Below are 25,669 nucleotides of genomic sequence, written 5' to 3' on the forward strand. Positions count from 1 at the left end.
AGACAGCGTGAGCAGGGGAGGGTCAGAGAGAGAGGGAGTCACAGACTGAAACAGGCTCCAGGCTCTGAGCTGGCAGTCAGCACAGAGCCCGACGCGGGGCTCGAACCCACGAACCGCGAGATCATGACCCGAGCGAAAGTCGGACGCTTAACCAACTACGCCACCCGGGCGCCCCTATCTTTCATATTTCAAATATTGTATATAAATCTCTGGGTAACTAAGAACAAGAGCCAAGTGGTTCAGGCTGCACACTTTGTGCCTCTGTGACCTGTGGTTCCAATATCCATTCAGTTTCTAAGTGATTGCAGTACTATTTAGATCAGTTCTGCATGTGTACTACTCTAGCAAGTCAGACCTAGTTCTACCCTGTAGCTTCCTTCTCAAAACTTGTGCTGTGTTGTTTAGGATCAGATCCATTGCATGCACAGCTCAGAGGTAAGCCCAATAAATCACATAACTCTGTGATCACACTCTTCATTTTCCTACTTTTTATAGTCTTGACACTGTCTGGCTCATTAGAACCTCCCTTCCCTGTCTTTTCTCTAAAAAAAAGCTTTAGTTTCTTCCTTCTGCTGTCCACTTCCTAGGACTGCATTTGTGGTGAAAAGGTAACAAAACAGGGAAGAAAAGCAATGGGGATTTATCTACACTCTTGGGATCATGACTCTTGGTTCGAGAGAAGGGATCCATTTTCTGTGAATGCTCTGAGATTTAAGTCCCTTACCAGACGTGGTTGCTGTGTGTGGTATATCATCTGGGACCTGGAGAAGTGAAGAAGGGAGAGAACAAGGGGAAAAAAAAAAAGACATGACCCACCGTCTCTGACCTTTAGGAGTTTCCCACTCTTCAGATCAGAAAAGGAGGGCTTCTCGGCTTCTTTTGTGTGCATTTGGTGCATACTTCCATAGAAGTTCACATTCAGGCTGCCTTTGGCTGCAGGATAGGCAGTAATAGAGGATTATAAAGGCTTTGCCAGTTCTGTGTAATTTAGAATTTGGGTCTGCTTTCCTAATTTGTCTGCTACTAGCATTTATATTTCAGAGTCTTCAGGATATGCTCCATGCATTCTTTCCAGGATTTAAATTTACATTCAGTGGGAGAGGCAGACGTGTCTTTACTTTAACCGCCTTAGAATTGGAACCTCACCGTTCTGGTTTTTTGTTTTTGTTTTTTAATTAAAATAGGATCAGGGGTACATGGGTGGCTCAGTCGATTAAGTGTTTGACTCTTGGTTTTAGCTCAGGTTATGATCTCACAGTGATGAGATAAAGTCCCATGTCAGGCTCTACACCCAGCACAGGGTTTTCTCTCACCCTCTCCCCAACTTGTATTCATGTTCTCTCTCTTAACAACAACAAACAAGATCGTATGTCACTACCTACAATATGTCTGAGAGTTCTTCCTGTGTCTCATAGAGTTCTTTACTTTGGAATTTATGAAGATAATGTTTTATTGAGTTAACTGGACTCCCTCCATAAATAAGAAATACTACATATGTGTGGAGAAATATAGCCAAAGGATAATAGATTCAGGAACCGCTTTCCAATTTTTCTTCAAAAAAATCATAATTTTTGACTGGTAAAAAAGATTTATTCTGGTCCAGTCTGCAGTCTCTATTATATAACAAACTCATGCTTTACATTCTAGAGTGTTTGTTTTATATGTTAGGATACTCATAAGTTACAATCTTTGAGTAATAGCCAGTATTGTTGACCTCCAATATGCTTTGCAAAATGGTAGCTATATGATGCTGCATCTCTAATCTGAGTGTTCTGTGTATCTCTTTGGTGACAGTATGTGCTATAGCAGTGGTCTTCAACCTGGGAAATGAAAACACTTTCCACAGGGATGCACAGGTCTTGATAACTTTTTTTGTTATTAAATTTTTTTTTTATTTTTTAAATTTATTTCTGAGAGAGAGAGAGACAGCACAAGCAGAGGAAGGTCAGAGAGAGGGAGACACAGAATCTGAAACAGGGTCCAGGCTCTGAGCTGTCAGCACAGAGCCTGACGCAGGGCTCAAACCCACAAACCGTGAGATCATGACCTGAGCCGAAGTCGGACGCTTAACCGACTGAGCCACCCAGGCGCCCCCAGGTCTTGATAATTTTAAAATATATTTTGAGATAAAATTCACATATCATACAATTCACCCAAAGTATACCTTTGGTATGTTATAAGAAATTGTGGTAAAATATGCATAACAAAACTTGCCATTTTAACTTTTTTTGAAGTTTATTTTCATTTGAGAGAGAGTAGGGGAGAGGCAGAGAGAGAATACCAAGCAGGCCCTGCACTGCTAACTGCAGAGCCTGACATGGGGCTCAATCTCACGACTGATCTCACATGACAAGAGCTGAAGTCAAGAGTCAGATGCTTAACCAACTTATCCACACAGGTGTCCCTATTTTAACCCTTTTTAAGTGTACAGTTTAGGGGCATTACATTCAGTGGCAATCATAAAACTTTCATCACCTCAAATTAAAGCTCTGACTATTAGGCAATAGCTTACCATTCCCCCCTTCCCTAACCCTTAGCAAGCATTAATCTACTTTCTGTCTCCAAATTTGCTTATTCTAGATATTTCATCTGAGTGGAATCATAATATTTGTCCTTTTTTTCTCCAGCTTATTTCACTTGGCACAATTTTTTCAAGGCTTATCCATGTTGTATCATATATCAGAACTTTATTAATTTTTATGGGTGAATAATATTCCATTTTGTGTGTATACTACATTTTCATTTATCTATTCATTTGTTGATAGATCCTTTGGTTCCATCTTTTGGCTATTGTGAAAATGCCATTACAGAACATTGACATACAAGTTTATGTTGGAGTCCCTCCCTCAGTTCCTTTGGTTATAAGCCTACGGGTAGAATTATTAGATCATACAGTAATTTTATATTTAGGTTTTTTAGGCACTGCGAAACTATTTTCCATAGTGGTAACTGGCTGCACCAATTTACATTCCCATCAGCAATGTACACAATTCACCAATTTCTTCACATCCTTGCCAACACTTGATTTTTATTTTATTATTACAGCTATCCTAGTAGTAGTATCTTGCTGTAGTTTTGATTTGCATTTGCCTAATGACTGATGATGCTGAAGATCTTCATGTGCATATTGGCCATTTTCATATCTTTGGAGAAATGTCTGTTCAACTCCTTTGCACATTTCAAACTGAGTTGTCTTTTTGTTGTAGGAGTTCTTTATATCTTCTGCATATTAAACCCATATCAGATAGGTGATCAGCAAATACTTTCATCCTGTAGATTGTCTTTTTACTTTTTTTGTCTTTTTACTTTCTTGATAGTGTCCTTGATGCATGTATTTTAATTTTTTTCATGAAATGCCTGTTTAATTTTTATTGAACTATAATTAAGATACAATGCCATGTTAGTTTCAGATTTACAACATTGATTTGACAGTTCTTTACATTACTCAGTGCTTACCACGATAAGTGTAGTCACTATCTCTCACGATATGTTCTTACAGTATTATTAACTAAATTCCCTTTGCTGTACTTTTTATCTCCATGATTTATTTATTTTATAACTGACGGTTTTTACCTCTTAATCTCTCCCCTTTATCTGTTCCACCCTTCCATTCACCCACCTCTCCTCTGGCAACAACAGTTCTCTGTATTAAAGAGTGTTTGTTTTGTTTGTTAATTTGTTTGGTTTTAGATTCCACATGTAAGAGTAATCGTGTTGTCTTTGTCCAAAGATTTTAAATTTTGATGTTTAGATTATCTGTTTTTTGTTGTTGGTGTGCTGTGCTGTCTTATTTATAAATCCATTGCCAAATCCAAGGTTATAAAGATTTACCCTTATGTTTTCTTCCAAGTACTTTATGGTTTTAGCTCTTCTGTTTAGTTTGTTGATCTATTTTCAGTGAATTTTTTTTAATATTTATTTTAAGAGAGCGTGCAAGTGAGGAGGGGCAGAGAGAGAAAGAGAGAGAATCCCAAGCAGGCTCCATGCTCAATGCAGAGCCCAGTGTGGAGCTTGATCTCATGACCATGAGATTAGCCTGTAATTTTCCTGTAGTGTCCTTTGGTTTGGGTAATGCTAGCCTTGTAAAATGACTTTGGAAATGTTCCTTCTTCATATTTTTGGAAGAGTTTGGGAAGGGTTGGTATTAATTCTTCTATAGATGTTTGGTAGAATTCAGCAATAAAGCCATATGTTCTGGAATTTTCTTCGCTGGGAGGTTTTTACTGATGCAGTAATCTTACTAGTAACTGGATTGCTCAGATTTTCTATTTCTTCATATTCAGCCTTGGTAAATTGAATATTTCTAGATATTTATCCGTTTCTTCTAGATTGTTCGATTTGTAAGTGTATAAATTGTTCATTGCAGTCTCTTCTGCTCTTTTGTACTTCTGTGAAATCAATTGTAATGTCTCCTTTTGAATTTCTAATTTTATTTGAGACCTCTCTCTTTCTTGGTAAGTCTAGCTAAATGTTTCTCTGTTTGTTTTCAAAAACCAGCTTAGTTTCATTGATCTTTTTCATTGTGTTTTAGTCTCTAATATATTCTGTTCTGATACTTAATTCCTTCCAACTTTGGGTTCCGTTTGTTTTTTCTTTTTTCTCCCTAGTTCCTTGAGATGTAAAGTGGAGTTGTTTGAGATCGTTCTTGTTTCTTAATATAGGGGTTTATTGTTATAAACTTTCCTCTTGTAACCATTTTACAGCACCCATAGGTTTGATATGTTTTGCTTTCATTTTCACTTTTTCAAGAAACTTACTGATTTCCCTTGTGATTTCTTTGACTCATTGGTTGTTCAGGAGCATGTTTATTTTTTTTTTTTAATGTTTTATTTATTTCTAGGAGAGAGAGACAGTGTGAGCAGGGGAGGGTCAGAGAGAGAGGGAGTCACAGACAGAAACACGCTCCAGGCTCTGAGATGGCAGTCAGCACAGAGCCTGACGCGGGGCTCGAACCCACGAACCGCGAGATCATGACCTAAGCGAAAGTCGGACGCTTAACCGACTAAGCCACCCAGGCGCCCCTCAGTATCTACATATTTATGAATTTCCAGCTTTCTTCCTGTAAACTGATTTCTACCTTTATACTATGGTTGGAAAAGATACTTGGACTGATTTTAATCTTCTTAAATTTGATAAGACATATTTGTGATCTATCTTAGAGAGTATTAAGTGTGCTTTTGAGGATAATGTGTATTCTGCTGCTATTGGCTAAAATATTCTGCATCTGTTTGTTAGGTCCCTTTGGTCTATAGTATGGTTCAAGTTTAATGTTTCCTTGTTGGTTTTCTGTCTGGATTATCTATCCATTGTTGAAAGTGAGGTATGGAAGTTCCCTACTATTACTGTATTATTGTCTGTTTCTCCTTCAGATCTGATAGCATTTGCTTAATGTGTTTAGGTACTTTGATGTTGGGTGAATAGAATGATGTCTTCTTGATGAATTTACTCCCTTATTATATAATGACTATCTTCGTCTCTTGTTGTTTTTGGCTTAAAGTTTATTTTGTCTGATATTAGTATAGATGCCCTTTCTCTTCTTTGGTTTCTACTTGCATGGAATATCTTTTGTCATCTTTGGTTTCCACTTAAATGGAATATCTTTTGTCATCTTTGGCAAGCTGACTTTTGTCATCTTTTCACTTTGAATCTATATCTGTCCTTAGAGTTGAGGTGAGTCTTTTTATTTTTTTTATTTAAAAAAAATTTTTTAATGTTTCACTTATTTCTGAGACAGAGAGGCAGCGTGAGTAGGGGAGGGTCAGAGAGAGAAGCAGACAAAGAATCTGAAGCAGGCTCCAGGCTCTGAGCTAGCTCGAACCCAGGAACCGTGAGATCATGACCTGAGCTGAACTCTGATGCTTAACCGACTGAGCCACCCAGGCACCCTGAGGTGAGTCTTTTAAGCAGCATATATAGTTGGGTCTTGTTTCTTTTTAATCCATCTAGCCATTCCATGGCTTTTGATTGTAGAAATCAATCCATCAACATTTATTTTCAATCCATCAGCATTTAGAGTAATTATTGATGAGTAAGGACTTGCTAATTCCATCTTCTTACTTGTTTTCTTGCTATTTTGTAGTTCCATTTTCTTCATTTCTTACTAACTTCGTCTTGTAAATTGATGTTTTTCCACAGCATGCTATGATTTCCTTTCCTTTATATTTTGTGTATCTATTATACGTTTTTGTTTTTCGGTTATTATGAAGTTTACATAACACATCTTATAGATCTAATAGTCCATTTTCTGTGAATATTTGGTCATATACAAATAGTCTATCCTTTTGCTCTCCTCTCCCCACCCCAACCCCCCCCTTTTTTTTTTTTTTGCAGTGCTCCAGTACTTGAAGATAGAACCCATAGGCTGGAAGCCCCAGGCAACAAAGACATGACAACAAGGAGGCTGGAGCCCTTTCCCTCTGCCTCTGTACATTAGGGAGACTGGGACTACATACTAAACCCCAACTAGAAAAGGAGGGTACACAGACCCCACCTAGAAACCCTGTAAGGTCATGTAGCTCACAACCTAAATATGCACCTTTGCCACTGTCCCTCAAAAGGTCCCCTTTTACATTTCTGATACCACTATTTACATTTTGCTTATTGTATATTCAATAAATTGTTTAAGCTGTAGCTATTTTTAATATTTTTGTTTTTAAATCTTTATTCTGGAGTTAATTAGCACGTACTACAGTATTAAAGTATTTTGAATCTGTCTTTACTTTTGCCCCAGTGTGTTATATATTTTCATACGTTTTCATGTTAATAATTAGTGTCCCTTTGTTTCAGCTTGAAAAACTTCTTTCTAATTTCTGGTAAGGCAGGTTTAGTAGTGATAATTCTCTCTGATTTTATTAGGGTAAGTCTTTTTGCCTTCAACTCTGAAGGACAACTTTGCTGGGTAAAGAATTCTTGACTGGTGGTTTCTTTCTTTTAGCAGTATGAATATATCATCCTATTGTTCCCTGGCCTGTAATGTCCCTGCTGAGACATCTGCTGATAGCTTTATGGGGGAATTCCCTCGTATGAGACCATTTTGTTTTCTCCTGCTGCTGTAAAAATTTCTCTCGTGGTGGTGGTTTGTTTGTTTTTAGACAGTTTTATTACTCTATGTCTTGGAAAAGAACATTTTGGATTGACATTTTGAGGTGACCTTTTTGCTTTGTGAACTTGAATGACCAAATCTTTACCCATATTTGGGATGTTCTTAGTCATTATTTTTTGAAATAAGTTTTCTACTTCTTTCACCTTCTCTTTTAGGACTTCAGTAATGCTCATTATTTCTTTGGATGGTGTCTCATAACTTCCAAGGCTTTCTTCATTCTTATTCATTCTTTTTTCTTCTGTTTGTATAATTTCAATTTATCTGCCTTTTAGGTCACTGATTCCTCTGCTTGTTCACGTATTCTCTGGAAACTCTCTCTTCAGTTCTCCATTCCAGTCATTGTATTCTTCAGCCACAGAATTCCTGTTTGGTTCTGTTTTTATGTTTTCTATCTATTGAATTTTGTATTTTGTTCTTGTTTTTCTGATGTTAATTTTTTTTTACATATGTGTTCTCTTGTAGCTTCACTGAGCATCTATAGAACAATTATAATACATTCTTTGTTGGATCTGTTAGATCTCATCAATAGTTTCAGTAAAATGCAGGATATAAAATTAATAGACCAAAATCAGTAGCATTTCAGTACACTAACAATAATTTCTTAAGTTTTTACATAAATTCCAGTTAGTTGACATGCAGGTGTACAATATAGTAATTCAACACTTCCATACAAAACTCAGTGCTCATCACAGTGAGTGCTCTCCTTAATCCGTATCACCTATTTCCCTGTTGTCTCACCCACCTCCCCTTTGATAACCATCAGTTTTTTTCTCTATAGTTAAGAGTCTGTTTCTTGCTTTTCCTCCCTCTTTTCCCCCTTTGTTCATTTGTTTTGTTTCTTAAATTCCACATACGAGTAAAATCTGTGGTATTTGCCTTTCTCAGATTGACTTATTTTACTTAGCATAATACTCTCTAGCTCCTTCCTTTCGTTGCAAATGCCAAAATTTCATCCTTTTTTATAGCTGAATAATATTCCTGTGTGTACACACACACACGTATACACACACATGTATATATACACACATATATATATACCATGTCTTTATCCATTCATCAGTTGATGGATACTTGGGCTCTTTCCATAATTTGGTGATTGTAAATAATGCTGCTGTAAACATCAGGGTACATGTATCTCTTTAAATTAGTATTTTTGTATTCTTTGGGTAAATACCTAGTAGTGCAATTGCTGGATCATAGGGTAGTTCTATTTTTAACTTTTGGAGAAACCTCCATACTGTTTTCCACAGTGGCTGCACCAGTTTGCATTCCTACCAATAATGCAAGAGGGTTCCTCTTTCTCCACATCCTTGTGAGCAGCTGTTGTTTCTTGTATTGTTAATTTTAGCCATTCTGACAGGTGTGAGATGATAGCTCATTGTAGTTTTGATTTCTGTTTCCCTGATGACAGTGATGTTGAGCATCTTTTCATGTGTCTGTTGGTTGTCTGTATGTCTTCTTCAGAAAAATGTCTATTCATGTCTCCTGCCCATTTTTTTTTTTAAATGTTTTATTTATTTCTAGGAGACAGATAGAGAGACAGCATGAGCAGGGGAGGGTCAGAGAGAGAGGGAGTCACAGACTGAAACAGGCTCCAGGCTCTGAGCTGGCAGTCAGCACAGAGCCCGACACAAGGCTCGAACCCACGAACCGTGAGATCATGACCTAAGCGAAAGTCGGACGCTTAACCGACTAAGCCACCCAGGCGCCCCATCCTGCCCATTTTTTAATTGGATTATTCATTTTGGGGGTGTCGAGTTGTATAAGTTCTTTATATATTTTGGATACTAATCCTTTATCCAATATGTCATTTGCAAATATCTTCTCCCATTCAGTAGGTTGCCTTTTCATTTTGGTGATTGTTTCCTTCATTGTGCAGAAGCTTTTATTTTGATGTAGTCCCAATAGTTTCTTTTTGCTTTTGTTTCCCTTGCCTTAAGAGACATATCTAGAAAGAGGTTGCTATGGCTGATGTCAAAGCAGCCTGTGTTCTCCTCTGTGATTTTTATGGTTTCAGGTATTACATTTAGGTTTTTAATTCATTTTGAATTTACTTTTGTGTATGATATAAGAAAATGGTCCAGTTCCATTCCATGAGTTGACCATACATTCATTTGTGAATCCATTTCTGTGTTCTCTATGTGCCAGTACCATACTGTCTTGATGATTACAGCTTTGGAATACAGCTTGAATTCCGGAATTGTGATGCCTCCATCTTTGGCTCTCTTTTTCAACATTACTTTGGTTCTTTTCTGGTTTCATACAAATTTTAGAACACCAGCTCTGTGAAGAATGCTGGTGTTATTTTGATAGGGATTGCATTGAATGTGTAGATTGCTTTGAGTAGTATTGGCATTTTAATAATATTTGTTCTTCCTATCCATGAGTATGGGATGTTTTTCCATTTCTTTGTGTCTTCTTCAATTTCCTTCATAAGCTTTTTACACTTTTCAGTGTATAGCTCTTTTACCTTTTTGGTTAGATTTATTCCTAGGTATTTTATGAATTTTTGCTGCAATTGTAAATGGATCAGTTCCTTCATTTCTGTTTCTGCTGCTTCATTTTTGGTGTATAGAATGCAACCAATTTCTGTATGTTAATTTTACTATATCCCGCGACTTTACTAAATTCTTGTATTGGTTCTAGCAGTTTTTTTGGTGGAGTCTTTTTGACTTTCCAAGTAGAGTATCATGTCATCTGTGAAGAGTGAAAGTATGACTTCTTCCTTGCTGATTTGGATGCCGTTTTTTTCTTTTTGTTGTCTGATTGCTCAGGCTAGGACTTTCAACACTATATTCAACAACAGTAGTGAGAGTGGACATCCCTGTCATGTTACTGGCCTTAGGGGGAATACTGTCATTTTTTCTTCATTGAGGATGATATTAGCAGTGGAGTTTTCATATATGGTTTTTATGATCTTCAGGTATGTTCCTTCTATCCCTACTTTTTTGTGAGTTTTTATCAAGAAAGGGTGCTGTATTTTGACAAATGCTTTTTCTGCATCTATTGAGAGGCTCATGGGGTTCTTATCCTTTATTTTATTAATGTGATGTATGATGTTCATTGCTTTGCATATATTGAACCACCTCTGCAGTTTAAGAATAAATCCCACTTGATTGTGGTGAATCATTCTTTTAATGTATTGTTGGATTTGGTTTGCTAATCTCTTGTTGATAATTTTTGCATCCCTGTTCATCAGGGATATTGGCCTGTAATTCTCCTTTTTAGTGGAGTCTTTGTCTGGCTTTAGATTCAAGGTAATGCTGACCTCATAGAATGACTTTGGAAATTTTCCTTCCTTTTCTTTTCTTTTTCTTCAATGTCCATTAGCATGATAGATGATTCTCCATCCCCTTACTTTCAATTTACATGTGTCCTTAAAATGAGTCTCTTTGCAGGCAGCATATAGGTGGGTCTTGGTTTTTTTTTTAATCCATTCTGTTACCCTTTGTCGACTGAAGCATTTAGTCCATTTACATCTAGAGTGATTATTGAAAGATACGAAAAATTTACTCCATTTACAGTTAGAATGATTAGTACCATTGTGTTGGTGTTTCTGGTGATGTTCTCTGGTCCTTTCTAGTCTTTGTTGCTTTTGATCTTTTTTGTTTCCGTTTTTTTTCTCCACTCAAAGGGTTCCCCAACCCGTTAAAATTTCTTGCAGGGCTGGTTAAGTAGTCACAAACTCCTTTAGTTTTTTATTCATCTGAGAAACTCTTTATCTTTCCTCTTTTGAACGACAGACTTGCTGCATTTCTTTACTTTTTTTCATTCTTTTTTCTTTTTACTCCTCTGACTAGATAATTTCTAATGTCCTATTCTCCACTTCAATGATTCTTTCTTCTGCATGCATTCAATAGTTTTTAAAACTATTGAATTCTTCAGTTCAATTATTGTATTTTTCAACTCTAAGATTTCTGAATTTTTAATGCTTTCTTAGCTTTTTTGCACTTCTTGTTTGTTCATACATTGTTTTCCTAATTTTCTTTAGTTGTCTATGTGTTCTTATAGTTCATTAAATTTAAGAGGATTATTATGAATTCCTTGTCTGCATTCTTCATATGTCTCCATTTTTTAAAAAGATCAATTATTAGAGCTTTGTTAGCTTCCTGTAGTGTATCATATTTACCTGGATTTTTTTTTGTGATCCTTGATTTCTGACATTGGTATCTGCACATTTGAGTAATTAGGGTCCTGAACAGATTTCCTTTGGCAGAGACAGATCTTCATTAGTCACCTCATTTTGGTTTTCTGGGTATATTTACTGATAATGTTGTTAGGTCATTATGGTCTATTTTGGTCTGTTTGGTCTATGCTATTATGGTCTATTTTTGCTTCCATTTCTGGGGTTGATGATGGCAGTAGTTTGTGCCAGTTGCTGAGAGCAATTAGATAAATTGGTTTGGTTCCCTACCCAAGTGAAGCTATAAGATGGGCTCTGTGGTTGCCTGAATTCTCTGGTCAGGCTTGCCAGATGGTCGCAACTGAGATCTATATTTGGTAGTAGATTGGGCCATGGATCAACTTCTCTGCCCTGGCAGGGCAGAAGGGCCTGACTCAGAACCTTTATGGCTTATTGTTTGGGGACCCAAATTATGCAAGAGTGCATACTGAATTCCATGGTCAGGTGAGGCCACTGGCTATCCTCAGCAGATGAAGAAAGCCATAGGCTGTGTTCTTTGTTCAAGTACCACCGTAAGCAGGGTTGTTGGACCAGCTATGCAGCCTCCTATACGCTCTGGTTAGTTTTTCTGGTCAGGTAGGCTCAGGACTGTATTCAGCAACAAGCAGTGCAATGAATTAATTTCTCTGCCTAGGTGCAGAGGGAGAAGTAGCTCTAATGCTGGTAGAGATCTTTGTTGTCAACCCACATCAGCCTGCAGCCCAATATCCCTAGCCAAATAGGTTCACTGGCTTTGCTCTGAGTGCCACCGGGTCATACGGATTGCAGGTATGCTCACCAGCATTTCTGAACAGATGGGGCCAGGAAAGTAAAAGGTCTTTAATGTGAGGTTTTATATTAATCACGTTAGGAGTTGGGTTATGTTTAGTGTTCACCGTAGTTGTGGATGATAGAGGCTTCAAAGTCCTATGTTGTCCTTGTTTTTATCTCCATCATTAAATTCCCAGAGAATGTCACCTTAAATAGAACTTGTACCTTGTAGTTCTTTCACCGTAATCCAGTGTTCTTGTACTGGTGGTAAGGTGTAGGAGAGGGGAAACATTCTTGAATCTTTTAATTACATTTCAGCCTTTTAGTAGTAGGACTGTGTTCCTGGGTTGTTACCTTCCCAAGTGTTTCTGGGTTTTATTTGTCCCCTACTCCTCCTCCCCACTTAAATGAGACAGGAAGGCTAGGGAGGACTGGAGTTAGATAAATGTCCTTCCTTCTAGGTATATAAGTCTCCAGAAAAGGCTTTTCTGTTGGAAATTAGGTCTTTATTATGGAGAATAGTGGGTGTATTTCAAAATGGTTATTTTTACCCTCTTGCTGCCAGAACTATGAGGGGATTTTTTTCTTGGTTCTTAACCTGGTAGGATTCTTAAAATACCCATGAAAATGTGTCCCCCTCCCTCGCTGGCAAGAATTCAGTCCCAGGAGCTTTTCACTCTCACATTAGTTAATCTTGCTTCCAGCATTCATCAGAATTAGTACATAAGTGTTCCTTATTTATGGCTTCAGAAGTTTCTGCTCAGGTAAACAGATCATTACTGTGATTCTCTGCATTTTTATATCTCTCCGGATTTTAGGGTGCCAGTTTGTCCCACAGCCTCAATTCTCCAACCAGTCCAAGAAGTCAATGAATTTTTCAGTTTCTTCAGCTCGTCTAAGGATGGGAGTGATGATCTCCAAGCTCTTTACATGTCAGAAACCAGAAGTCTGCTTATGGACTTTTACCATATCTATGAAATAAATGCCTTTCATAGGTTTTGGAATAATGGTGATATTCAGAGTCGATGGCCAAAAAAGAATTCTTGAAGATGTCTTTGGTACAAAAAGGTGACTTTATTAAAGCATAAGGACAAGACCTGTGGGGAGAAAGAGCTGTACTGGGGTTATGAAGAGTGACTGGTTATATACTGTAGAATTGGGAGAGGTGAAGTCAAGAGGAAATATCTTTTTTTTTTTTTAATTTTAAAAACGTTTATTATTTAAGAAAGACAGAGCATGAGCAGGGAAGAGGCAGAGAAAGAGAGGAAGACAGAATCTGAAGCAGGCCCCAGCTGTCAGCACAGAGCCTGATGCAGGGCTTGAACTCACGAGCCATGAGATCATGACCTGAGCTGAAGTTGGATGCTTCACAGACCAAGCCACCCAGGCACCCAAGAGGAAATTTCTTAAAGGGATTTTCATGTGCTAAAGAAGACTCACAAATTACTGAAGGCCTAGCTATTGTCAAACTAAGGTTTTTTCCTTTAACAAAACATTAACATTAAGATAGTAAGGAGTTCCTGGAGATTAGATAAGATTGCCTTTTTTTTTTTTTTAATTTACTAAAATGTTTGTAAACTGATGAAGACTCTTGTGTCCTGCATGTCTGTGACCTCTATCAGTTAACCATTGGTTTTCTTTCCCTTTCTTTTATCCTTGAGCAGTCAGGAGTGCCTGAGGAATACCACATATATCTCACCTTGGGTTTGGGGTGGGAGGGTTGGTATGATGTTGTTAGGTTGTGTACTTTACCCTCAGCTTGCCTTATGCTTGTTCATCACCTTCATAGCAATACCTAAATTCATACCTGTACATACAGAGCACTGTCCACCCCTTGTTAGCTTGCTACTCTTATTCATCTCAAGCTATATTTAATCTCAAATAAAGGCAATAACAAAGTTATACTTCTGCCTAACATGATACTGATTCAAGGACATGGAGTCCAATGGTCAAGAAAGAATTCTTGAGATGTTTATAGTTCAACTTAACAAGTTTATTTAAGTAGCCTGTGGACAGAATCTAAGGGCAGAAAGAGCTGCACTTTTTGCTGTGTGAGGCTGGTGGTTATATGCTAGTAACCCAAGGGAAAGGGAGAATGGAAGGAATATCAGGTTACAAAAGTTCTTTTGAATTTCTTTGAATTTCTACTTAAAATTCTACTTTTGCAAGATTCATCTGGTGCATATTGTAGAGGCCACTTTTAGGTAATCATCAGTCTTGAGCAATGGAATGTAGAAAGGGCCCACAGCAACCACCTGGCTGAATATAGACAGGCCAGCAGGGACCCACCTCAAAATAGCTATAGTCCCTAACTGACAAATGGGTTACTTTTGTAACCAGGCACAGTTACCAAAAAAGGAAGAATTTCATTCATTGCCATACCCACATTTTCCCCCTTTAAAAAACAGCCCCTCGGGGCGCCTGGGTGGCTCAGTCGCTAAGCATCCAACTTCGGCTCAGGCCATGATCTCACAGTTCGTGGGTTCAAGCTCAGAGCCTAGAGCCTGCTTCCGATTCTGTGTGTGTGTCTCTCTCTCTGACCCTCCCCTGCTCACGCTACCCCCCCCCTCAGAAATATATAAAACATTAAAAGATAAATAAAAAACAGCTCCTACCCACTGCCTCATTGCAGACAGCCTCTCCTCTGCTGTCCTGCCCCAGCAACTCCTTTGCAGTGTGTTCAGTAATCTTTGTTCTGCCTTAGGTGAATTCTTTCACTGCCATGCCACCGGCTTCCACCTGATTGTCACACACATTTGATGACCCCTGTCCAATCAGGACAGATACCCAATTCAGTTTGATAATACCTATCAATGAGATATATAGGCAGTCATGATACACTTAAAGAATTTCACCACCAGCGCTTGTTTGATCTTTATCGAAACTATGCAGGTTTTAGGTCAGCCTTCTAGGCTAAGGGTAAATAAACATTTTCCTGCTTTTGTCCCTCATCAATACAACTTTATACAACTGAAAACATGCTAACCTTTACCCAGAAGAGCATGCAAGAACAGTCATTTTCTCCTTTGATCTTATAACTTAAATTCTGTGATTTAAAGTTAACTATTATTAATATATCTCATGTTTGTGATGATAACAGGAAAAGAGAGGGAAGAAAGTAATATCTCTTAGCTTTTGCATATTTTCTTTTATAGTATATCAGGGCAGTTGATAGCATACCAAGGTAAGTTTCACCTTCATCTGGTGTAGTTGAAATCTTTGGATCTGTGGTTCAGCTGACCAACCAATTAGATCCTTTTCTAACCCTCTTGAGTTAAAACATTGAATTCAAAATCCCTGCTTAGCAGACCCATATCAATATAGTCAGCCTAATCCAACTTTATATTCTTTCTACCATGATCCCACACCATTAAGATCTATTTCCACCATATGACCCATATTATCTCTCTCAATCGGAAAAAATCATGCAAGTCTTTTGGTGTATAGTGCATCTTTTGGTATGTGGGTCACACTTTGTAACTCACCCTTTGGAGCCTGCTGGGACTTACATCAAGTGATAGGTCTAGAAATAAGTAGGGGGACAGGTTCTGAGGAGAATCAGCAGTGCCTTGTAAGAAAACTTCTTCAGGAAAAGAAAGGCTAACCTTAAGCAGGGGTCAAATTGCGGATTCTGCTGGCAAAGAGGACCTGGGAGAATTTAGAGATTCAATGTTCCTTGTTTCATGTCCCCATTGCAATTTTCAGGATCCCATTCCTTCCCAACTGGTGTTCACTTTAACAGAAAACACTCTGTTAGGTTGAGAGTTCAGTTTACATTGTAATTCAGCCATTTGCAGGAAGAGCCACTAGGCCACAAGAGAGATTCCTCCAGGGCAGATTAATCTTTCAGGTCAGTGTGAAACTGAAACTGGGAATCAGAAGCCCTGAGTTTATCCTTTTCTTTCTCAACTTTCTCCTCCACAGTTAGGATAATCAGCCAATCCCTTTACACTCCTTAGTTTCACTAAAATATTCTAATATAGTAAATACATGGTCACCTAGAATCTCACTTTCTCTAGGTATCTGATTAGGAGTATCTAATGATATTTTGCATATCTCTTGCCACATCATGTCTTGGACTACTGGTGTCCTCTTTACTGCTAGAAATAGTCAGTGTCTTTGATGAGATTTGAGACCAATCCAGAAAACCCAGAATCAATTTGGAAAACTCATCTTTAATATTCTGTTCCTCTAGAAACACTCCTAGTATCAAAATCTGTATCAGTTAGGATTCAACCAGGGAAAGAGAACCAGAAGTAGATAGTACATATACTAAGAAAAAAAAAAATTTAATGTTTAATTTTGAGAGAGAGAGGGAGATAATAGAATCTGAAGCAGGCTCCAGGCTCTGAGCTGTCAGCACTGAGTTGGACATGGGACTTGAACTCACGAGATGTGAGATCATGATCTGAGCCAAAATCAGACACTTAACTACTGAGCCACCCAGGTGCACCAATATATTAAGAAATGTATTAAAAAGAATTGGCTTACATGATTGAGGGGGCTGACCAGGCAAGTCTGAAATCAATAGGACAGACCATTTTGAAGGGCAGGCTAGAACTTGGGCATGGGGTGAAGAAGCTGTCCATAAATGAAATTTATTTGGAGAAGCAAGGTATATAGCATAGTTTCTGATAGGTGCTCAAGGAATAACATCTGTAATTATTACATAAAAGAAGGTAGAATAGAGGAGCAAAATCAGCCTTTTAGAGTCTTGAAGTTAATCTTTTTTACCAGTATAACTACATTACATCTGTCAGTGCTCAGTTGCAAAGCCTGACATGGGGCTTGATCCCATGTCCCTGAGATCGTGACCTGAGCTGCAATCAAGAGTTGTTCGCTCAAGGGGCGCCTGGGTGGCTTAGTCGGTTAAGCGTCCGACTTTCGCTTAGGTCATGATCCCGTGGTTTGTGGGTTCGAGCCCCGCGTCGGGCTCTGTGCTGACTGCCAGCTCAGAGCCTGGAGCCTGTTTCAGTCTGTGACTCCCTCTCTCTCTGACCCTCCCCTGCTCACGCTGTCTCTCTCTCTCCTAGAAATAAATAAAACATTAAAAAAAAAAAAATTTTAAAAAAGAGTTGTTCGCTCAAGTGACCGAGCCCCCAAGCACCCTGATAGATATGTATTTATTGTTATTGTATTACTTGGGTTTCTTTGGGCTGTTACTGAAGATTTTCTCTGAGCTATTCTTGTCTTTCATGTTTTGCTGATTTGCTTTAGTGATACATATTGATTTACATCTCTTCATTCTTTGCATATATATTAGTGGTTTTTGATTTGTGGTTACCACTAGGTTGTATATACCCTCTTCTGCATATAACAGTCTATATTAAATTGATGGTCGTTTAAGTTTGAATCCATTCTTTTCTCCTCCCCATGTTTTATGTATATGTTATTATATTTTATATCCTTTTTTAATGAGTTCCTTGACTGATTTTTTTTACAGAAATACTCTTTTTTTCTCAGGTCAAATATTGGTAATGTGCCAACGTTGTAACAAGGTTTAAGGGTGGCACCGTCACACAACAACATGAACACCCAATCATCACACTTATGAACTACAAAAGGATCATAGAGAAATATTCATTTTTATTTCGTTTGTGTTTTCCTACCTGTATACTGTCACTTTTGGTCTCTCTTTTCCACTCAGAGAGCCTTCTTTAATATTTCTTGCAGGGCTGGTTTAGTGGTCATGAACTACTTTAGTTTCTGTTTGCCTGGGAAACTTTTTATCTTTCCTATCCTGAGTGATAGTCTTTTTTTTTTTTTAATTTTTTTTAAAATATTTTTTTATTTATTTCTAGGAGAGAGAGAGAGACAGCGTGAGCAGGGGAGGGTCAGAGAGAGAGGGAGTCACAGACTCTGAAACCGGCTCCAGGCTCTGAGCTGGCAGTCAGCACAGAGCCCGATGTGGGGCTCGAACCCACGAACCGCGAGATCATGACCTAAGTGAAAGTCGGACGCTTAACCGACTAAGCCACCCAGGCGCCCCCTGAGTGATAGTCTTGCTGGTTAGAGTATTCTTGGCGACAAATTTTTCCCATTCAGCATTTTGAATATATCATGCTAGTCACTTCTGTCTTGCCAACTTTCTGTTGAGAAAAATTCCAGCTAGTTTATGAATTTTCCTTTATAAACTTGTGATTCTTTTTGTCTTGCTGCTTTTAAGATTGTTTCTTTATCACTATATTTTTCCAATTTGATAAAATATGTCTTGACGTGGGTCTGATTTTCTTGATTTTTAAAAAATATTTAATTTTGAGAGAGAGAGAGAGACAGTATTGAGTGAGGGAGGGGCAGAGAGAGAGGGAAACAGGGAATCTGAAGCAGACTCCAGTCTCTGAGCTGTCAGCGTAGAGCCTGATATAGGGCTTAAACTCCTGAAATCCAAGTTCATGACCTGAGCGAAAGTCAGACACTTAACTGACTGAGCTCCCCAGGCATCCCTGATTTTGCTGATTTTGATGGGAGTTCTCTGTGTCTCCTGTAACTGGATATTTGTTTCCTTCCCCAGATTAAGGAAGTTTTCCGCTGCTATTTTTTCAAATAAATTTTCTGCTCTCTTTTCTCTCTCTTCTTCTGGGACTCCTATAATACAAATATTATTTGGTAGAATCACTGAGTTTCCTAATTCTATTCTTGTTTTGTATAATTCTTTTTTCTCTCATTTGTGCAGCTTGATTACTTTCCATTATGCTATCTTTTAGGTCACTAATTCATTTCTCCTCTTCTTCCATCCTGCTGTTCATCCTATCAAATGTGTTTTGTTTATTGAGCCCTTTATCACTGTTGTTATCTGTGTGTTAAGGGTCTCTCAGTCATGTCTTCCAGTCTTTTCTCAAGCCCAATGAATATCCTTATGATCATCACTTTAATTTCTTTGTCAGACATGTTACTTATATCTATTTTGTTTAGATTTCTGGCTGTGGCCTTGTCCTATTCTTTTACTTGGATACATTTCTCTGTCTTCTCATTTTCTCTGCCTCTCTGTGTCTGTTGCTGTGCATTAAGAAAGTCAGCCACGTCTTCTGCTCTTAAAAGTAGTGACTTTATGAAGAAGAGTTTGTAGAGTGCCCTGCAGTGCAATGTCCCCTGTTCACCGAAACCTGGCACTTCAGGAGAATGTCCTTGTGTGTTGTTTATGTCCTCTGTTGTGTCTGAGTCACTTTTCCTTTCAGTATAGTCATATGCACTGACTCTTTGACTATTGTGGGCTGTGCTTGCTTTCTGTGGTATTAGTGGCACCCAGGCAGGCCAGCTCTGTGGGGGGCGCCCCCTGGGGAATTTGGGAGTGAGGTGAAGATGTTAGCAAAATTTGCACTGGTCTACTAGTCCTATGCTGGATTTCCCAAAGCACCGTGGTGTCTGAGGTCTGTGAACCAGGGTAGCCAAGAGTGAGTTCTGCAGTGGCAACTCTGCATCCAGTGATTGAATGTGTCCTGTGGCAGCAGTTGTGATGGCTGGGTGCATGATGCATACTAACAAACTTTGCTCTGAGCCCAGGGTGAAGGCTAACAGACTTAAATGGGGTGAGTCCTCAGGAGAACTTGTGGCCATGGTGCACTGCTCACAGGTTAAGTAGTGATTGTGTGTGCAATGCCACCTCCCACAGTCAGTGCTATGTTTATGCTGGGTGGCAGGGGAGGAAAATAGTGCCTCATCTTCAGAGAAGTTGCCCTATAGGCTCTGAAATTGATAAGAATAGATCAGTCTCTTATTTGCCACTGGAATTGTATTTTCTGCTGTTTTTGTGTTTCTTCCCCACACAGGCTGCTGTCTCTTTAAGGGTAGCAACCCAGCTATCACTTGCCTTCCCTGCTCACCCAGTGCTTTGCAAGCTGACTTTTAAAGCTCCAGGTTCCAAGTCCCACTGGTTATACAAACTCACAGAATTCAGCTCCTCCTGGCAAATGTTATAGGGATTAATCTCCCCACTGTGAACTTCCTGGTGTGAGGGCCAATTTCTCTGCCCTCTCTGTTTGTGTAGCTCCCTCCCTCCTGAGGGTCTCCTCCCTTTGCCTTTCTGATCTTCCTAACCTTTCAGATGCAGCTTCTTCTCTACATTTAGTTGTGGAGTTTGTTCTGCCAGTCTTCACATTGTTCTCTGTTCTCCAGTTTATTCACTTGGATGTGGATGATATCTAGTTGTAAATATGGGGTAGATGAGTTCAGGATATCTGCTATCTTCCCAAGCTCCCCAGGGATTCAGTTCTTTACATAAATTTCAAGTACTGGTATTAAAGCCCTGGGAATGTGAGATGTCACTGGGATTGACTCTTGTCCTCTTTTCTCCTCTTTCTGAGACAACAGTATGATGATTGGGACAGATTTGAATCCCAAGAAGAAAATCTATCAGATCCTCAGAGGGATGCTAGGGCCCTTGCTTGAATGTCTTCACCTTCACCCACTCAGTCTTAAATTTTACGTACTTGTAATGCCTGTTCAAATGATTATTCTTTTCTTTGGGTATCAACTCTGCCAATTGACTACACCTCGTTTAAGGTACAGTACTCTAAGTCTTCTCTAAATCTTTTTCCTAAGAGTTTCATAAGCTCTGGTTGTCCCTGACTCAATTCTCCACTTTTTTTTTTTTTGCAGTTGACCATTTTCACCTGGTTGACCCTCCACTTAACTGTATTGACTAGTGGACTGGACCCTCCATTTGGCTGCAACATGCCCTCCACATACAAAGTGTTACGGAAAACTTTCTAGGTATTACTACTACAAAGAATGTGCTAACCATGCAACCCGCAAAAAGTCATTCTTATTGGCCATATGACTTTGAACAAGTTACTTAACTTTTATGCACCTATAACGTGGACATAAAGATAGTACCCAATTCACACAATTGTTGGAGGATTTAATGAATTAATATAAAGTACTTAGTGCCTGATGTGTTTTAGGTGCTTAGAAGTAGGTATGATTATGCTGTACCTGCTACTGCTAAATACTTTGGATTAAAAAACTTATACTTTCTAGTTTCTCTCATTGACACTAAGCCATTGCCTGCAGAGTCCTTTCTTTTTGTCCCATTATCTTTTTTCCTCAGGGTCCCCAATCCTCTGGTATGTTGAGGAAGGGAAAATTCCTATTATTTTATTATGCTGAGTAATGTACCTCCCATATTGGGGGTGAGAGGCTGAAGGGATATAGGTTCCAATCTGTTCATAACGAAAAGGCCAGTGAAAGTGTCTTCCTAAACAAAATATGGAGCTTCATTGCATCCGAGACACCACCAACTGTAAGAAATAAATAAGCCAATTAACCTTTAGAATTTTAATTTTATTTATTTAAAAGTTATTTTGACAGAGTAGAATGGTGGGTACCAGGGGCTGGGGGGGTGGGAACTGGAGACGTGTTGTTTAAGGGTACCAACTTAACAATTTGTAGATAAATTTGCAAGATCTAATGCCCAATATTATAGTCAAACTGCATTGCAAATTTCAAAACTGCTAAGAGGCTAAATCTTATCTATTCTCAACACAAGAAAATAAGTGATAAATATGTGACATGATAAGGGAGTTAGGTTAACACTACTGCAGTAATCACATTGCAACATATAAATGTATCAAACCAACACATAGTACACCTTAAACTTACACAATGTTATAAATCAATTATATCTCAATTTTTTTTTTAATATTTTTATTTTATTTCTAGGAGAGAGAGAGAGACAGTGTGAGCAGGGGAGGGTCAGAGAGAGAGGGAGTCATAGACTGAAGCAGGCTCCAGGCTCTGAGCTGGCAGTCAGCACAGAGCCCGACGCGGGGCTCGAACCCACGAACCGCGAGATCATGACCTAAGCGAAAGTCGGACGCTTAACTGACTAAGCCACCCAGGCGCCCCTATATCTCAATTTTTTTAAAGAAAAAAGACATGAAAATATTTTAAAAAGTTATTTTGAACTTATTTAGAAATAGAATCAAGCCAAAATGAACAGCTATGGCCAAATTCACTCATGCGTGAACAATGACAACTACATCACAAACTGGTTAGACACCATTGGTTGTGAAATGCATGTAAGTTTCAGGGATGTTAAAGTGTGAAAATGGAAAAATACATCTTTTTAAAAAATTCTTTTTAATACTTATTTTTGAAAGGAAGAGAGAGAGAGAGAGAACGAAACGGGCAGGGGAGGGGCAGAAAGAGGGAGACACAGAATCTGAAGCAGGCTCCAGGGTCTGAACTGTCAGCGCAGAGCCCGACTCAGGGCTCAAACTCAAACTGTGACATCATGACCTAAGCGGAAGTTGCATGCTTAACAGACTGAGCCACCAGGTGCCCCAATGAAAGAATACACCTTAAAATAAGTGGAATATGTTTGTTTTCCTTCAGCCAATCCCCTAGAATGTAGAAATTTCATTTTTCTTGGTATAGTTTCATGTGTTTGATACATGAATTTCTGTAAAATAATTTCTCTCTACCCAAGACTTCAGATGTTTAAATATATCTAGCTTTTAGGGTACTTGGGTGGCTTGGTCAGTTAAGTGTCTGACATCAGCTCAGGTCATGATCTCGTGGTTCATAAGTTCAAGCCCTGTTTTGGGCTCTGTGCTGACATCTTGGAGCCTGGAGCCTGCCTCAGATTCTGTGTCTCCTCTCTTTCACCTCCCCAGCTCACACTTCTCTCTCTCTCTCAAGAATAAATAAACATAAAAAAAATAAAGTATTAGAAATCAAACTTCCTTATTAATATATACGTGTGTGTGTGTGTGTATACATATGTTTTTTTAAAGAGAAAAATACCTTAGCTAAGGCAAATGTTTCTTATTGATTCTCATTTCTGGCAATAGCAGAGGCCCTTAGACTGAGTTGCTGAGCATACATATTAATAATTTGTTCTTTTTCTTTTTAACAGATGGAAAAGAAGACTGAAAATGTATTTCCCTCCTGGCAAGATGAATGCTGTTTTAATACTTAGCTACAATTTCACAACACCTTAAATTTCATCTTAGTGTGGTATGAAGAACACTTAGAGTCAGACAGACTTGGTTTTATATTCTGGTTCTGCCACCGACTAGCCATGTAACTGAGTACATTATTTCACCTTCCTAGGCCTCAGTTTCTTCATCTGTAAACACATCATAGGTTAAATGGATAATGTTTGTAGTGTTTTCCAGTAGTAGTTGTTTAGTAAACTGTCATGATGACTTGATGCTCTACTGTATAACTGAGAGTACAGTCTCTGGAGAGCTGCATGTCAAACCTGGTGGTAGTGTTGCCAGAGCCTTACCTATAATCAATCTAGCCTGGAAAGATTATTTTCTTGTAGGTCATTCCTCAAGAAATAGTGAGGTGACTTAACCATTAGGCAAAATGAATTTGCACTAATAATTGCCATATGATTTATAAATTAGTACCAATATAATGCCCTATTATATAGTCTGGGAGCAAAAGGAAATGTTGGGAATACAAAAAGGCTGGTTTTGATCATTTGAGAAGGATTTTGAAGTAGGAATTTATTCCTGAAGGTTAGGAATGAATGAAGTCATTAATTAATTCCTAAGATACGTATTGAGCATCTTCAAGTGCCAGGCTCTGGGAATACAGTGGTTTTGTATGAAGACAAGGGTCCTATCTTTGTGGAGCTTACATTGGGATGGGAGTAGGAATATGTAATGAAAAGTAAATAATTTTAAAAATTACATAATGAATATTTAAGATTTGTTGGTAAGGGAAGACTTCTCAGGGATGGTGACGTTTCAGCTGAGTGCTGAATGACAAGGAGTGACATTTCTTATGCTTGGGGTTCATTGAGCTTGTGTCAGTGGATTTATAGTTTTCATCAAATTTGGGAACTTTGGGCCATTGTTTTTCTTCTTCCTTTGGAGACTCTAATTATACATATTTTAGGCCACTTGAAGTCCCATGGCTCACAATTGCTCTGTTCTTTCCCTTTTTCTCCTCATTCTTCTCCTTTTTAGTTGTTTTTCTCTTTTTCTTTTTGGATCATTTCTATTGCTATGTCTTCAAGTTCACTAGTCTTTTATTCTGCAATTAACCTGTACTTCATCCATCCAGTGTATTTTTCATCTCTGATCTAGTTTTGCTCTCTATAATTTCATTTTGAGGCTTTTAAAATATTTCCTGTTTCTACTTAATATATTTTGTTTTTTCTCTAGCTGTCTAGAAACTGGAGCAATTGTAGGGTTCACCTCATTTGTTCCGCATCTCTTATGCATCACTGGTCTATGTTGCTTGATGTCCAATGTCTTGAGAATGATTTCTTTTTTGTTGTTAGTTCACATATTTTGTCCAGATTTCTAGTTGTTTCAGATAAGAGGGTAAATCTAGTCCTTTTTAAAAATTTTTGTTTTCAAAGTTTACTCATTGTGTGTGGAGAGGGGAGGTGGGCATAGAGATAATCCCAAACAGGCTCCATGGTGTCAGATAAAGCCTGACTCAGGACTCAATCTCATGAACTGTGGGATCATGACCTGAGCTGAAATCAAGAGTCAGGTACTCAACCAACTGAGCCACCCAGTTGCCCCAATCCAGTCCTTATTTTATACTGACTAAAAGTAGAAGTGTATTATTTAGCTTATATTTATTCTCAGGTTTTAAAGTGTGCAAAAAGGCTCATATTGGTTTTAACCAGTTGCTGTCAGTAGAAAACACTTTAGATTCTAATTGTACATGCTTTCCTGATGTGTGATAAAGCACATGCCCTCTCTTTGGATTCTAAACTAATCCTCATTCGAGTCTAATTAATAACATAACTATCAAAAACCTCTGATATATATTTTTTTAAATTAAAAAGAATCACTTCTGTTCTTACCAGTAGAGAAGTCTACTTCACAGTCATTTTTTTAATGTTTATTTATTTTAATTTTTTTAATGTTTGTTTATTTTTGAGAGACAGAGTGTGAGCAGTGGAGGGGCAGAGAGAGAAGGAGACACAGAATCTGAAGCAGGCCCCAGGCTCAGAGCCTCAACATGGGGCTCGAACTCACAAACCGTGAGATCATGACCTGAGCTGAAGTCAGCCGTTCAACTGACTGAGCCACCCAGGCACCCCCAGAGTCATTTTGTTTTTATGGTGCAATTGTGCTTTCACATTCCTGGGCTAAGCTGATTGTTAGATGCAATTATCAAATATGTTTATGGCATTCTATATGGCCCAAGAGGTTTAGAAATTTTATTTTAGTTCTGTGTAGGTTGAGATGGATTTATTTATTTTTTTATTCTGGTTAAAATCTACATAACAAAATTTACCATTTTAACTATTTTTCTTAAGTTTATTTATTTATTTTTGGGAGATAGAGACAGAGTGAGCCTAATGCAGGGCTTGAACTCAGGAAACGGACAGATCATGAGCTGAGCTGGAACCAAGAGTTGGACACTTAACCAACTGAGCCACCTACGTGCCCCCCATTTTAATTATTTTTAACTATACAAGTCAGTGACATAAGCTACCTTCACAGTATTGTGTTATAAATCTTATTTTTGAGAGAGAGAGCAAGTGGGGGAGGGGCAGAGAGTGAGCAAGAGAGAGAGGGAATCTGCAGCAGGCTTCAGGCTCTGAGCTGTCAGCACAGAGCCTGACACGGAGCTTGAACTCATGAACCATGAGATCATGACCTGAGCTGAAGTTGGATGCTTAAATGACTGAGCCATCTAGGCACCCCACTCTGTAA

The 25,669-nt window shown here is 38.5% G+C and overlaps 2 non-coding genes across 2 annotated transcripts; both read right to left on the minus strand.

Moving 5' to 3' along the window:
- Window positions 1-6,327: 6,327 nt before the first annotated feature.
- On the minus strand, window positions 6,328-6,475 carry LOC120238609. The gene has a single exon (XR_005530271.1). It is a non-coding gene; the product is annotated as a small nucleolar RNA SNORA57 (small nucleolar RNA).
- Window positions 6,476-17,497: 11,022 nt separating this feature from the next.
- Window positions 17,498-17,602, minus strand: LOC120238611. The gene has a single exon (XR_005530272.1). It is a non-coding gene; the product is annotated as a small nucleolar RNA U13 (small nucleolar RNA).
- Window positions 17,603-25,669: the final 8,067 nt, after the last annotated feature.

Source organism: Hyaena hyaena, unplaced genomic scaffold (assembly GCF_003009895.1).
Source record: "Hyaena hyaena isolate Hyena2069 unplaced genomic scaffold, ASM300989v1 scaffold_7, whole genome shotgun sequence".
Classification (NCBI taxonomy): domain Eukaryota; kingdom Metazoa; phylum Chordata; class Mammalia; order Carnivora; family Hyaenidae; genus Hyaena; species Hyaena hyaena.